Here is a 16,419-nt window from a genome sequence, read left to right on the forward strand (position 1 = left end):
AGAAAACTTTATTGTGTAGGGTAATTTAATAATGGCTCTTTGATGTGATTATACACCATAATGGATATGAAATGCTGTAAGTTCTCCCAGCTTTATTCTTAGATAAATAACCCTCATTAATGAGTTTTCTGTTGATTTAATGGCCACGGTAGCTTGACCTCCTCTTCAGCGCCTCTCTGAAAGTCATTTACGCCATATCACCGTTCCCTCTTTTCCCCAAAAAGCCTCATAAATCACTTTCCTGTAAACAGTAGTGACACGCAGCCTGATGTGTACTTCGATATATATTTAGGAAACCACAAGGCCTGAAATCTGAGCCTCCTTGTGTTTAGGAGACAAACTGTAGGGAGACTGTGTGCACATGTGTGTTTTGGGTGCAGGCATGTTTTACTCATGTGTGCCCGCTTTGTGTTGCAGAGTTATAAGTGCATTCTGTATGCAGACAGCATCGGGCTAATTTGTTCTTATTGTTACAAATTAAGTTGCAGCGCTTAAGCGCGGTAATGCTACCAGTAACAATAACATAGATCCAGACTGGGGCACGACTGGACCGGCTGCGTGACACCACTGTTGGCCTGCCTGGCCTAAAAGAGTTAGTCAGCGGCAATGGTTGGTGTAAACACACTCTTGGCAGGGCGTATGGTGTGGTACTGCTGACAAAACCTACTCGAATCCCTCATAGCACAAATAACTTTGAGTTATTATATACTTTACAATAAACATATACATCACAGAAATGTGATTTTCACATGTAGGATATCTTTTTATCTGGCAGTATTACACTGCCAGCAAGTGCTGCCTCACAAACAATGATTTTGATAAACATTTCAGTAAAGTCCTAGCAGTGGAGCAAACACTAGGTCAGATCTGTTATTATCTTCATAACACTTCCAACGTGTCCTAAGAGCTGACTGAGGTTGTAGGATTAGAAAATGTTGTCACTTTAGCTTTAGATCTTTTAAATTAAACTATAACAAAACAGTAGTTAAGAGAAATGTAATCTCATAGCATCCACCTTGTCACCTGTGATATATCTGCGTTCAGAAACTAGAAGTTGTTAGCTTTCAAATAAAGTTTCATATACTCTTTTCTGTATCACTGATTTTCTGTAAAAGGTTTTGCACTTTCTGTTTTCAAACAGAAAAAAACCTCAATAAAAAAGGTGCTGGATATTATTATAACCCAAACCCTAAACCTAACCCTGGATGAAGGCTATGCTGCTGATGAGAATTTTCTTCGGCCGACATCCGACCCTCCCAGAGACTGTTTTTTCTGAAGATTTCTTCCTGTTAAAAGGGAGTTTTTCTTTTCTGTTTACTGTCACTAAGTATTTGCTTGTAGAGGATTGTCTGGTTGTTGGGGTTTTCTCTTTATTATTGTAGGGTCTAGGATTAACTGAGGGGCTTCATCAACACCCAATGAGAAATGCAAATTTGGAGCTGAAAACAAATCATATCACGTTTGAGTACTTTAATAATACACATTTATGCATATGTACAGAATGTCTGATCAAATAAAAATGTCACATTTGTGGTTACAAAGTCAGAAATATAACCTGTTCCATGAACTGAAAACAGCTCATGTAGTGAACCATGTCTGTGCGTGTCTGAGATAAACACCAAAAAGAAGCTTTTCATCAGGTGCTAGCTGGGCCTGGGCCTGTGTCGCCCTCTCAACACCGGATGACAACTGGGAACAGGGATCCTGAAACCCAGGACAAGCGGTGAAAAATGCTTCTGATTACAACCCATTATTAATTGTAAGAGCAACAAGCAAACACCAGAGAGATCATTTTTCTTTTTTTCTTCTTTTTGCCAACTTTAGCTCTCTGTTATCCCCTTAATCCTATCTTATCCCTTTCCTGTGCGCATTGGCTCAGTATTGTGGCGCTGAGCTTGACCCAAAACGCCAGAAAGGCTAAAATAAGAGAGGAAGGAGGGATAAGTGGGGAGTGAATAAGGGGCTGGGGACAGATTTAGGAGCCTGACTGGCGGTGGCCATGAGGGGTTTCCCCATGGATCAGTCTCAGGCCCAGGTGCAGGGTTTTAATGAAGACTGTGGAGTTAGTGAGATGGGGATGCACTTTGAATACCCCATCCCCATGTGAAGTCTCACTCAACACAGTGGCCCTGTTTGACCTTGGATTAGTTTCCTTTTCCAGGTTTAGAAGCAGGATGCTGACCTCCAACATCCCCCTCCCCCCCTCTGCTACCTGAACATCAAGAGATAGGGCTGTTTCCCTGGAGACAGATATTGCAACTGCGCCTGTTGTTTGGACTGAAGCCAGCTTTAGCTTCTCACAACAGCAAAGGCACCCATCTGGTGTGGTGGGCAGGAAAGTTTTTTTCCTCTGTCCTGACCCTTTTTTTCCTGCCCTCAGTAATACAGTTTGTTCTTCATGGTAGGTTGCATGTCTTTCATGTTTTGCATGCCATGTTCTATAGTAACATGCTTTGTTTTTTTTAAACCAAAAACCCTGCATCACCTCCATCACAGATGTTTTGTTTCTTTCATTACACAGTAATATTTTCTTCATGACTGAGTGAAATTCATCCTTTTTCCAAAAGCACAATCTAAAACAGAGCAGCTCAGTGCGGCTGTTTAAAATTTAATAAAGTCAGACACAATGAGTGGCTTCTGTTTTGCACATGCTGCACTCACTTTGCATGCGCATCTGTCTATTGTAAGTTAGTAATTGCACCTTTGCAGAGTTATTCTAGTGCTAGCTATTATATTCTTGTTTGTTTTGAAACCAAACATGTTTTTATTGAGATTGGGCAATGGCCGGTTGCACGACATCTGCTAATTACACCTAAAGTTGGCAATGCCCGGTCCCACAGATGATTCAAAGGAGATAAGTGGCACGGGGGGTTGGGTGGAGAAACGCATCGGAGGTGAGTGTGGAAGTGGTGAAAGGGTGTTTGCAGGCTGAGAATGCGGCTGCGGTTGCTCACACACCTTGTCTGCGATCTCTCTTCCTGGGTCGTTTGTGCCGCTCTGCCTGTGTTATCTATCCTCATATCTTCAGTGGCTTCCTAACACCTGTTGATAAAAGACATCCTCTCCTGTCAGCAGCAGCCACCCAGCCACTCATGGATGTGATCCTTAGAAGAGCCAAAAACACTCTTTGAACGCGCTTCCTCCTCTCTTTGTCGTCATGACACCTTTTCGATTTACATAATATCTTCACTCTCATTATTATTCAGTGATCCATGTGACAATGCAAGTCTTTAAAATGAAGAACATAATAAAATAATATCAATATGTGTTTGAGAAGGTTTTACCCAACCGGTTGCTTCATAAAGTGTCTCATGACATGATGATGTCACACAAACTTTGTCTTCTTATCCCCACACCATTGTCGTCTCATTTGTGCACTTTTTTTCTAAACTTTTTTTTATTCTTATTTTTTTTAAACTGTGACTTATTTTGATAACTTGATCAATAGTCTGAACTGGGAAGATTAAAATTTGCTCTGACCAATAAACTAATTGTGTATATCATATAAATGTTGGCACTCACAATGCCCTACGCAGTTTCCTCAGGTTGGTCCATTTGTCTAGGAGGAGATGGGGACCATACCAACATACATAGATATATACAAAAGCTATGATAATTATAGTTTAGCTAGTTTCATTAAAAAACTACTTAAGAATGTGGTTCTCTCATGTTTGACTAGCAATTTTTCACACACACACACACACACACACACACACATACACACACACACACACACACACACACACACACACACACATACATATATATATATATATATATATATATATATATATATATAAAGGGCTGAGCAGAGCACTTAAAGTAAGATCCTGCTTGACTTCATGTTTGTAATGCAGAAGGAGGAAAGCTGCTTTGTTTTTAATGGCTGGTTTTTGTTGACTGACAGTAAGATCACTTCATTTGTGACACTGACAGTAGTCACAGAACATTACATGCCTCTGTTCCCTTTCACTGGAAGCTGAGCAGATCAAACCACATATTGTATGTGATTCATGCATCACACCTAACACATTCAATCTTGAGATCATCCACGCTACCCAGCCTGTTGGTATAGTGCCACCGAAGGGAACTACTAGTGTTTTACTGATAGTTATTATTAAATGTACAAAACCTGTTCTTATTCTTAAGGCATCAAATGCTACAGATCAATGTGAACACTTGCAGGATTCCTTGGAATCAATTTTAAATTGACCTGGTTAGCTGTTCATGTTTCAGCCCAAACCATGATCTTCACAACAACAGATGCTTCAAGGTGCTTTCTATTGTAAAACAAAGATCCTACAATAATACAGAGAAACCCCAACAATCAGGCGATCCCCTATGAGCAAGCACTTGATGACAGAAGGAAGGAAATACCCCTTAATAGTAAGAAACCTCTGTTACAACCAGGATCAGGGAGGGGAAGTGATCTCCTAAACCACCTTCTAAAAATGTCAAAGTAGTTGTTGGTGCCCAAACCCTAGGGAATACATTTGGAGCCTAAACTTACATCAGCAGTGAATGAAAGCAAATGCAGAACTCAAGGCCTCCAACAAACAGGACATAAACCTGTTTGCCTGAGTAACCTGTGACAACACCAACTACAACCACCTAATAAATCTTTTACTTTTTATTAAGGGATCAAGCAAAGAGTGCATCAAGGCACCAAAGTCAAAGGACACAATGCCAGATGTCTTTATCACTTTAAGAATAGTAAGCTTGGTTTCAAACCTCTGAATGAATGCACACTTTTGAACATGTGCCTATATATTGATGATAATGAGCACAGACAAGCCAGTTTTGTTTCCCTTGCTCTCTCTGTCAGACCCAAGATTGCCTTTTGTTAAGCAGTTTGCTGCCTGAGTTCTATGTGGCTGCATAATTGTGTTTGTGTGTGTTTGTGTGTATTTGTGCATGCGTGTGTGTGAGTGTGTGTTTTAGACAGACGACAGCGTGTCATGTGCGTCACTGAGGTGAATAGAGGTGCCAGTGTGCTGACAGCTGGAGACAGGTTCCAAGGCAGTGAGGTTACAATTGGTGTTAATAGATGCCTTCCTAAAGAGCAGCTCTCAGTACACATTAAAACACACCCTGCACCCCACCTCACACTCATTCAGCTTTTTCTGGGCTCGTCTTCGGCTGTGTTTAGTGTATGTTTATGTGTCAACCGCAAACTGATTGAACTGTGCTTGCCAGCATTGGTTGTGGCTGCATAACAACAGGCAGTTATTTGCAGTATGCTGCAGAATGTGCAGCATATGTGTTTAGTTCCAAAAGCTGAGATAATCGGAGAAGACAGTGGTGTGGTTTTTTTTTCTCTTTTTGAAAGGAAACCAGAGTAAGGTTTTGAGGCGACGTCGACTATGAGCTGGTTAAAATGATAATTTTGAAATGCTGCTTCCCATATGCACCCATACCAGCACGTTTCTCCAAATACTTCTGTCTTCATTAAAATGGGAATGGGACCATGGGGAAGACTGTCCGTTTCCAAAAAAACCACTGGAGTAAAAAAAAGGGACAAAGGCAAAAGTTGTCAGAGATAAGACTTCACTCCTGAACAACCAGAAGCCAAGCTTCTTTCAACAGCTTCTTACCAGTGTAAAGTCAGCAAAATGTTGTCTTTATTGCGTAGTTCCCTCATCTTTTTTTGTCATCCTGATTTACTTTGAGAAGATGATGAAATGCCTTTTGTGCTGCCACCATGTTGTTTGTATTTTCAGATTTACACACTTGTGGAAAAGATCAGTTTCAAGGGAATGTTGCTGTTTTCTTTTGCATGAAGGTTGACATCACAGACAAAATTATGCATTTACCCATTACCAGCTTAATGTGGGAATTGGAAACACTGGAAGGAGGAACAAATTTCATTTTGTTCCTTTGCCTTAGTTGCTTTTATAATACCATCATTTGTAAGCCTGTCTTTCTCTACTTTATTTTAAGTCTTCAATTTACAGCTGTGGAAGTAGCAACACACTTTGATTCAGACCGAAATATCTGTTTATTGGACTTTCATAAAAACATTTCTATACCTATATTCCTCTCCAAAAACATTAAAACACTGATTATCCCCTGACATGTTTTACTTTTAACTCAAGTTTGTGTTCAGTTTTCATGGTTTATGGCCCAGTAGCCTTTATCCAAAGCTATTGATAGTCTCTTCAGCCACAGCTGTGAATTGTATTCAGTTCAATAAGGAGTGATCATTACAACGAATTGAATGTGATTAACTGATGTACAAAATTCAATTAAGCTATTTGGTAATTGGACTCCAATGGCCCATCACAGCACAATGGAATCACAGCACTGATAAGAATTATGACAAGACCCCCTGGAGTCTAGACACTGGATGGAGTTTGAGTAACATGGGAGAGGTGGTAATGGGGAGGAGGTGGGTTGCATGAAGGTGTCTTCAGGGGAGAATGACAGATGAGCAGTGAGATTTAAAGTACATGGAGTGGAGGCTGATTGGCCTGAAAAGTGGTCAGAAAGACTATTGGACTAGACAAGTGATGTCACGGCAATTAGCTTGCTGGTGTGGGAAAGTGGAAGAGATGCAAAGCATAGATTAGCCACTAAACACTCAGGAAGCAGACAGTTGTGTGACTACAGATCTTCCTTATTGAATGTATGCATGAATTTTATTACTAATTGACAAGTCGTTGAATAAGATGTTGACTAAACGGGACAAAACAGCGTGTCATCCTAATCACCAAAGAGCACTCATAGCTGTGGTCAATTTTGTTAAGATTGATTGGTTGTGTTTTCTAAACACAGGTGCAGTCAGGTCATTTTAATATCAACAGGAAAAAATGAGGCATGCTTTTGGCAGTAAATTGCATGTTGCAAATCTTAGCTAGCCAGTTTGCAGACTTTTGCGAGTGAATTGCAGAAATCTTTGACTTCCCACCTTTTTCACTGTGCTCTAAAAATACTGACAGCGCTTTTTTAAACACCAAAACAGAGATTGCGCTGGTATGACACTTTAGTAAATTCTGCATTGTCTTAAACATCAGCTAGCATGTTAGCATGCTGGAATTTGCTTTAAGATCCATGGTTTCTTTCTAAAATTGAGGTTCTCATAATAATATGATAACATATAAAACGATAGTGTTTTGTATGCTGCAGGCTAACACTTGTGTATTGTTTATTACTGCTTCCTGCAGGTTCTGGTTAGACACAGCCAGCCAAACTCACTGCATAGACCTGTACAGCTGACACCCAGCAGCCTCTAGGAGTTGACAAATGGAAAAAGGCCTGAAGATAAATGAAGCACAATTACCCGAGGTAACAAATGTTCCTAATGATTTATGCCCAGCTCGGGTTGCTTTATTTTCGCCTGGGCACTATTCACCAGGAGGACAGCGCTGGCGCGAACCCTGGGGCTGCTCCGAGCTGATGCTCAGACAGCAAGTTGCAGACATTGACTAATGGGCTATGTGAGACCACCGCCATTGATATTTACCTCATTTCTCCTCACCCGAACACTGTCTCAACAATGTCAAGGCTAGCCATCATCCTCTGAGATTTTTCTTTCTTTTTCCAAGCTCGGGGATGGGTGATGCCATAGGCTTCCTCGGTCAGTCCCACCCTTTGGTGCTCCGGGGCAGAGGAGAGAGGAAAAAGGTGAGAGCGAGATGAAGAGGGGAAAAGGTCAGACTTTAAGCTTCAGGCATTGTGAAGAAACACACACTTCTCTATGTTTTCACTTGTGTGCTTGATGTAGTATCACAGTCCATACATGGCTATGAGGGAGAAAAAGGTTGTTTTTTTTTTACACTAAAGCTGTGACGAAATAAGATCTACATTATTAGATCTACAGTAGGCTGACTTGAGGTCTTTGCAACAGTATCATAATGATCTGTTAAACCAATTTTTTTCTTATTGCTTATATTTATGATACAGTTCATGCACAACAAAATAGAGAAAAAAATAGCAGTTTCAAGTTTTCACCCTGCACCAACTTGCAATTTTAACTTCTCTTGCCTTTCTCTTTCTTTCACACTCGCTCTCCGTTTGCTGACAATCAGGAAGTGACAGCTACCACACTAAGTGGTGCTCGCCTCACTTTTTACACACGAGTTAAGCCATTACCCTTCCGATACCTTAGCACAGGGCAAGTGAGCGTGAGATCTCAAATAGCAGTTGCGTGCAGGGAGGAAAACACATCCTCTGATTACAAATCTCCGGCCCAGGTGGTCTTGCTCAGACCCCTACACTAATTTTACCCGAACTATGACAAATAAGTCCCACAATCCATATTTACAGAGGAACAGCCAGCATCTCCTTTCTCTCGTTCAGCTGTGCTGAATAATAAATGGCCGGAGTGACATATTCATCAGGATCAGATTCACGGCGAAATGAAGCATTATATTTTTAAATAAGCTTTACACATTTGGGGAAGCTCCTCACAGGAGGTACTAATTTGTATGCTCAATGAAACTAATCACCTAATTGAAAAATGGTCCCAGTGAGACTTAAGTGTCAACAGAGGCGTGGCGAAATGATAGCCTATAACAGATTATTCGATTGAAGCCATTAACCAAAGCAGCTGTTAGTATGATAAATCACACAGAGAACCCAAACAATCTCAGCTCAGTGTTTCACTATTAATGAATATTACCCAGTCTTAACCTTTAGTGATTTATGTGTTGTTTGTTAATCACAAGTGCAAAGAAATGCTAATAATATACATTAAAATTCAAGCTTTTAAAGGGTATTGTGCAGTGCATTCTTAAAGGGATTGAATAAACATTAACTTTAGTACTGTGAACACACTAGACCATTGCTGGGAAAATTGTTGGGCTTTTACAGCCTACGAACACACTGAATCACATGTAGGTTTGGGTAGGTTGCTTGAAAAATGAGATTAAAACTTTTCACATTTTTAGTCAGCATTTAATCAAAGGTGCATTTAAACAACTTCCTATCCAAAACACAGAGCTACAACCCTTCCTGTGCAGTATGCAACTCTGGAAGAATGCATAACGTAGCTCAGAATTAACTAGTTTTACAGTTTTATTCATACAAAACTGCAAATGACAACAACAGCTGTCAAAAGGTGTTTTTTTTACAATAACACAGAGAAGACACCGGCAATCAGAAGTCCCCCCTATGATCAAACATTTGGTGACAGTGGGAAGGAAAAACTACCTTTTAACAGGAAATACTCTGGCACAGCCATCTGTCGTGACTGGTTTGGGTGGAGGGGAGGGACGGAAGACAAAAGACACCCTTTGGAAGAGATCGATAATAACTAATGATGAAATGCAGAACACGGGAAGTCCCCCGCAGCCTAGACCTATTGCAGCGCAACTAAGAGAGGATTCAGAGTCACCTGATCCAGCCCTAACTGTAAGCTTTATCAAAAAGGAAAGTTTTAAGGCTAATCTTAAAGGTAGATAGGGTGTCTGTGTCCTGAATCTAAACTGGGAGCTGTTTCCACAGAAGAGAGGCTTGAAAGCAAAATGCTCTGCCTCCCATTCTACTTTAAAATATTCTAGGAACCACAAGTGAACCAGCAGTTTGAGAGCAAAGTGCTCTATTTAGTTCTCTTATCATGGAAGCTCCACCATTATTTCTTACTGTGTCAATTAAAAAAAGAAGAGAAAACTAGATTAAATGATGATGACGAGAGCATGATGATATACAGCATATTAAAGCATCACTCCATAGAGCCCTGTTAGGGGCCCAGTGATGTTGAAATGAACCTGAGGCTTTTCTCTTTGATATATGTCCTCACAAACTCACGCCCCTACACCCACAGACAGTCCCAAATGCTAACATGCATGTACAGACACATTCCAAAACACTACATACTGCACTTAAATACATACAGAATTCCTACTCCCACACAGATATGACAAATGCTGCACGATATGTTTCATTTGCTGGCCCTCGAGAGCAGCTGATGACTGGGGTTCTGATGGGAGGACATGGAAATGTGGGTCGTGCCTCACCTGCGCTTTCATCTGCAGGTCCTGTTCATCTTCAGAGATGCCTGTCACAAATCCCCGCTCTGCATGTCAGAGACACCCGTTTCCCTGTGCAGCCCTGACTCACAGACATAACCCAATAGCACACTCGCTACCAGGGACCGAAACTCACATCTGGCTGCAGAGACAAAGGTGGAACACTTGAGAGCTGTGGTAAATTCTGAGTAATGTGGCTCATTTCTCAGCAAACACATACTGTAAAGGTTTTTGGAGGAATGCAGATCTTGACACAAGTTTAGAAGCTGATGGTTTTTTATGCTGTCTGAAATATATCGGGTTGCACATCGCTGACCTATAAAAGACAACAGACATCATCTCGTCTTTCCTTTTGTTGCTACACAAGTTTACACTGTTGTTTTAGGCTGTGGTACCAACGTCAAATCAAAACACTTGTTTGGATGTTCTAATTGATGGCAGGCATTGTTTCCAGCCAGCTCCCCTTCCCTTTCCCCAATCCACTCCCAATTCACTCAGAATTACTTCTCCTCCCCTGCAGCTACGATTCATTTTATGCTGTAGACATCAGCTGATCGAAGGCTTCACCTTTTGGTATTTTTGTTGCATCAAGATATTCTCTTTTTTTTTGTTTTTTTTTTTGCCTGTCCCGTTTGGCTCTTTTGTCACCACCCTGGTGACATACCCCTACTCCAAGGTCCTGCATGTGTGGGTGGTTGTGGTGGAGCGGGAAGAGGGAGGCAGCTGGAGATGGGGAGGGTAGGAAGGGAGGGGCAAGTGACCCCTCCCTGGGGCCAGCTCCCCCGCTGACCCCAGTAGGCACCCCCATACTCCGCGACCCGCCAGGGAAAGGGGGCCCAGGCCCATCCAGACCGGGGCCCAGGGCAGCAGCGCCTCCTGGCCCCACAGAGCCCGGGACAGTCCACCCAACCCCACCACAGAGAAAACTGCACCCACCCCACCATCCACTCATCTTCCAGACTACATAAGACAATAAACACCCAGGCTGAGATATTCCTCCACCTCTTTATTTTTGCCATCAGAATTGTTGTCTAAAGGCAAAGAAAGATGCCCAACGGATTTACTTTACCAAATTGACCATCCCAGCCTTGCCGTAATGGTCCATTTGATTCACCTTTTATTGTTTATTTTATTTTCACTTGCTGAATACGGGACAGACTTGACTGGGGGAAAGAAGGGGAGAAAGAAAGAGGGAAAGAGAAACAGCTGAGAAGAGGGACGGGGGAGAAGGGCAAAAGACAAAAACCAACAGAACGGGCAGAGAAAAAAAATGCATATATCAATCACCTGGATCACCTGCTGAGAAAGAAAAAAGAAAACAAGCAGAAGAGAACAAGAGTAATAGAATAAACAACATCACAATGATATATGGGAATATGACAGTAAATACTAAATATTAAACATTATTGTGCAGCACATAAGATCAACAGAACACAGTGTGCTTTGAGGTAGGAGCCAAAAAGGGTGTAGTTTGTGGGTGTGATCACCCGTGTGTACACCTGTGAGCATGGGCGCGCTTGTTTTTTTTTTTTTTAAAAGGTTCCTTCATGTAATGATCTGCTAGAGGGTGTGGGGGGGGCCACAGCCCTGTCCTCCAGGGCATGAAGCAGGTATGGAGGAGATCAAAACTCCAGACATCCAGAGGCCCCCAGAACATAAGAGACCAAGGACCAACAGAGGGGCAGCCGCGCCACTGTCCCAGAAAGAGCTGAGGAGAGTCCCAGATTAGGGCTCACTCAGCAGCCGCGGAGCAGAAGCCAGGGGGAGTTGCAGTGACGCGCCCGTGAGCTCCGCCGGCAGCCAGCCGTGCCTGAGTGACCGAGCCCCAGGCCGAGAGGCCGGGGGCACCCCACCTCCGAAGTGGCCCGAGCGAGCCCCAGGCTCCAGGCCCCGATAAGCGGCCGCCAAGGAGTGAGCCGGTGTGTACCTGGACACCCATCCCCGGACACAAAGAACCACCAACGCACCGATGTCTGAGGGAGTCCGCCACTGGCAGGGGAAGTGGTGGTGGGGGGAGATAGGCCTCCAAACCTTGGAGGGCCTGAGATGTCCCCAGAGAGGTGGCGCCTGACACCCAACCTGACATATAGACACAGACATACAGGCACACACATATACAAACATCCATTCCCACACTCATGCTCTCATATGCACTCACTCCACACTCAACCAACGTGGAGACAGACATAAAGAGACGCTGTACACACGATCACACTCCCCAAGCGTACTCTACAAACCGGGTCTAGGTACCCTTGCTCCTGGAGGGGGGAACTGCACCCAGACCCAGGTGGTGTTACCCTTTTCCCTGCGGTGGGGGGAGGCAGACCGCTCCGACTCCGCAGCAGCAGGAAGGCCCCACACTCCAGACCGCAGTCGGACGGCCAACTCCTCCTATGACCCCCCACCCCCACTAGGTGATGGAGCTGATCAAAGGAGCCCAGAGCAATTGATCTGATGTGGTGGCAGAGGCTGTATCAAGACTAATGTAATCTAATAGATAATTTCTATATTGGTTAGAATTAAGATTATTTTTATTTTTCTAGTTCATGAGGACTGTTTTCTTGGCTATGCATAGGGTAGTGAAAACCATATGGGCGATATTCTTTTCTGAAGTGACATTATCTAAGCTGCCCAACAAACACACTAAGGGGGAAGTTGGAATGTTACATTTCAGACACTTCTAAGACACTAAGTCTTCACATATCTCGCGTCAAAACTTCTGAACTGGTGGACAGAACCAAAGAGCGTGGATATAATTGTCCGGTGAATTGGTTTGGCAGTGTGAGCAGTTGTTGGTAGACGTAAAGCCCATCTTGAACATCCGATGACCTGTATAGTGCACTCTATGTAATATTTTGTATTGAATTAATTGAAGACTGGGATTTCTAATTAGATGAAAGGTTTTTAAGCAAATCTGAGACCAGAAGTTTAGGTCTAAGTTAACTGATAAATCCGCTTCCCATTTTGCAATAGGAAGTGATATTGATTCATCTGTTTTAGAAAGCATTCTGTATATTTTGGATAGTAATTTGGGGGTTTTAAGAGTAAGAAATTGAACCACACTTGGTGGTGTTTGTAGTTCAACTTGACCCGGTTTAAATTTCTTTTTTACTATGGATTTAATTTGTTGATATTCTAAAAATCTTTTCTTGTTGATCCCATATTGTGTAACTAGTCCGTCAAATAAAATAAATTCTGTTCCTTCGAGTATATGTTCTAAATATTTGATTCCTTTACCACTCCAATCTGAAAAGTTTATCATATTATTGTTTTGTAATATGTCAGGGTTATTCCAGATAGGTGTACGTTTGCATGGGATTAATGAAGACGCCGTCAATTTTAGAAACTCCCACCATGCTGTCAGAGAAGAGCTGATGTTGATGCTTTTAAAGCATTCATGTCGTTGGATGTTTGAGCTGATAAATGGTAGGTCTGAGATCTCTAGATTATTGCAAAGTGCTTGTTCTACATCTAGCCAAGGTTCATCTAAGAGGGTGTGTTTTAGCCATCCTGAGATAAACTGAAGCCTGTTGGCTAAGAAGTAGTGCTGAAAGTTAGGCAGTTCTAGTCCTCCTTTATCCTTGGTCTTTTGTAGTGTTTTTAAGCTTATACGTGGGGGTTTATTTTTCCAAAGGAATTTGGACATACATGAATCTAGAGATCTGAACCTGATCTTGTGGCGGTTTAGTTGGGATCATTGAGAATAAATAATTTATTTTTGGTAAGACCATCATTTTTATAGCGGCAACCCTTCCCATGAGTGATATGGGTAGACATTTCCATCTAGCCAGATCATCTTCTACCTTCTTTAAAAGTGGGATATGGTTTAATTTAGTTAGATCTGCAAGCTTGGGAGAAACATTAATACCTAAATATTTTATATTTCCCAATTGCAGTGGTGTAGAAGAGGAATTATGGAAGGAGCAATTAATCGGTAGGACTGTAGATTTTGACCATTTAATTGAATAATCTGATATTCTTGCAAAAGAGTTTATCAATTCAATCACCCCAGAGATATTGGTTTGTGAATTTTGGAGAAAGAGTAACACATCATCCGCATAAAGGCTGATTTTATGTTCCACGTTCTTGCATTTTATGCCCTTAATTACTGAATTCTGTCTAATTGCTGCTGCTAGTGGTTCAATAAAAATTGCATCAAGATATTCTCACATGTTGTATTTTTTGTTTGTTTGTTCTTTTTTTTGGCATCCATGCTAGCAATAATACCAAGGTTTGTCTCATTCTGTTTTATGTAAAACACTGAGAACACTCTTGGGTGAAAAACATCCCTCGCCCTGAGGGAAACTCTCAGTTCCTGTGCAAATAAATAACAGCACATGCAGTCAAGACAAAACAGCAATTATCCTTGAGAGAGACTCTGTGTGTGTGTGTGTTAGTGAGAGAGAGAGAGAAAGGGAGAGAGTAATTCTGCCTTTACATGTCCCCTCCTGGCTCAGTTTGTGTGGCACAGTTGGCTTTTTCTTTTCGTGATAAATGTGCATGGATTTACGTTGCACACTTGTCCCTGCAGTTTGCCTTGTTTGCATAAATACTGCTTAACACTTTGATGATTGTCAGGTCTTTATGGACTGATCCCTTAGCGAGAGAGTGCTATTATCCCCAAAGACAACAGGAGTTCATTTTGAGTTCTGTTGACACTAACGTCTGAAGCTGAAACCGTGGCTGTGTAGCTGCTTCGGGTTCTGTCCTACAAAGCGTCCCAGGGTACAGATGCAGGCATGTTTCTCTATGTATAAACTAAGTCTTAAGCCCAGCTGACAGCACAATTTGATTTTTTAAGATTCCTTGAATGAAAGCCTCTCCACCCTGTTTTAAGTAATAAGAGATTACAGGTAATCTCCTGGTAATGGCAGGCTGGCATTCCTCTGCAGCAGGCGCTTCTGAGGCACGGTGGGAGATGTTGTTTTTGACCCACTGACTGTTTAATCCTTTCTCAGCATGTTAATTAGTTTATCAGTCAGTGCAGAAAAAACCTTGACCAGCAAGGTGTGAGTGAAAGGGTTTGTACTTCGTGTGTGCGTTTTTGTACACGTGAAGATGTGTGTGGGCATGTGCATTTATTAGCAGAAATATGCATATAATCACAAGTATGCACATCCATCTGCATCCCCTCGTGGTCATGTCATTGCATAATGAAATGGTGAAATAACAATGATGTCAAAAGTACAAGCGAAAAAAATCATTCAAAAACAGCTGTGTGTCTTCACGAGCATGTGACCCACATGTATAAAGTGTATACTTTATGGAAGTTCTCTCTTTTATTTAAGGGTCTTGAATAAGGACTTGAGAAGGACACAGTCATTGCTGGCTTCAGAAAGAGTATGACGCACCATCATCTAAACAAGAAATTATCAGTTGCCGACTCCTAATAAGTTGCTACAGTTATATACTGTGCATTCCAGTGTTAGTCACGATTCATTTACTGTCTGCCTTCGGCTGCTGTTGTGCGTCCTTGGTACAAAAGTGTGTAATGGCAGCTCTCAGCTGACTCCCAGCTGACCACCATACAAGTTACCCATGAAAATTACATAAGCAGCAGCACATAAATACATCAGATCAATAAGATTGAAAAAAGAAAAAAATCATCCTCCCTTATCTTCTGTTATTTTCTTTCTTTTTTAAAATTGGATTCCTGACAGCACCTAGCTACAGGTTGTGCTGTCGACTTATCCATATTTGCATACATTAAAAAAAAATTTCTATGGTTTGGAAATAATGTTACACAGAGTAATGTCTTTAAGGATGCAACAGGCTGCAATTCTCCCCGTGAGATGAAAAGATTGCTCATTTTTAAAAATAATTCCTTTATATACCCCAACTCTCCATCTGTCAGTAGAAAACAAATGTAAAAAAATTGTGTTGCTTGCATGGCCAAAGAAAGAAAGAAATCATTACATTTTGTCATGAATCACTTTCTTCAAAATAGCAAAATGGCTCATTAACCTTGGTGTGATGGTTAATGTTTGTTTTATACGAATTACATGCCTCAGACTATGAACTACTAATGAGTGTGGACCATATAAGAATGCGTACAATAGGAATATTATAAGAATTACATATTAATGAAAATACTTTATGCTGCATGAGAAAAAGCTGCTCTCATGACAAAATCACAAGACGTGGAAATCTAAAAAGCTGTACAAACTAAAACTACCTGAAACATATTTACTATTGGAAGGAATGGGAAATTATTTCCTCCTTGATGGGGGAGGATGCTCTCTCCCACTACCCTTCAAGTTACGTTGTATTTGAATCACAATTAATTTCACAATTATTATGTCTGTGTGTTAAGCTACACAGTAACTGTGTTCAGAGTGTCTCCTGTGAGCGTCATGTTAAACAACTACTCACCTGTTTTCTCACCCTACTGTGTAATTTGCACTTCCTGCAACAGGTGGGGGACATGTTTTCGAAATCCTATGTGGTTATT

The 16,419-nt window shown here is 41.6% G+C and overlaps 1 long non-coding RNA gene across 1 annotated transcript in view; it reads left to right on the forward strand.

Moving 5' to 3' along the window:
• The first annotated feature begins 7,169 nt into the window (after window positions 1-7,169).
• The window catches only part of LOC143421314 (uncharacterized), a 125,033-nt gene continuing 115,783 nt past the window's right edge, over window positions 7,170-16,419 (forward strand). The window contains exons 1-2 of the long non-coding RNA XR_013100934.1: window positions 7,170-7,284; window positions 7,545-7,623. This is a non-coding gene — a long non-coding RNA (uncharacterized LOC143421314). The remainder of the gene's footprint in view (window positions 7,285-7,544; window positions 7,624-16,419) is intronic.

Source organism: Maylandia zebra, linkage group LG12, assembly GCF_041146795.1.
Source record: "Maylandia zebra isolate NMK-2024a linkage group LG12, Mzebra_GT3a, whole genome shotgun sequence".
NCBI lineage: Eukaryota > Metazoa > Chordata > Actinopteri > Cichliformes > Cichlidae > Maylandia > Maylandia zebra.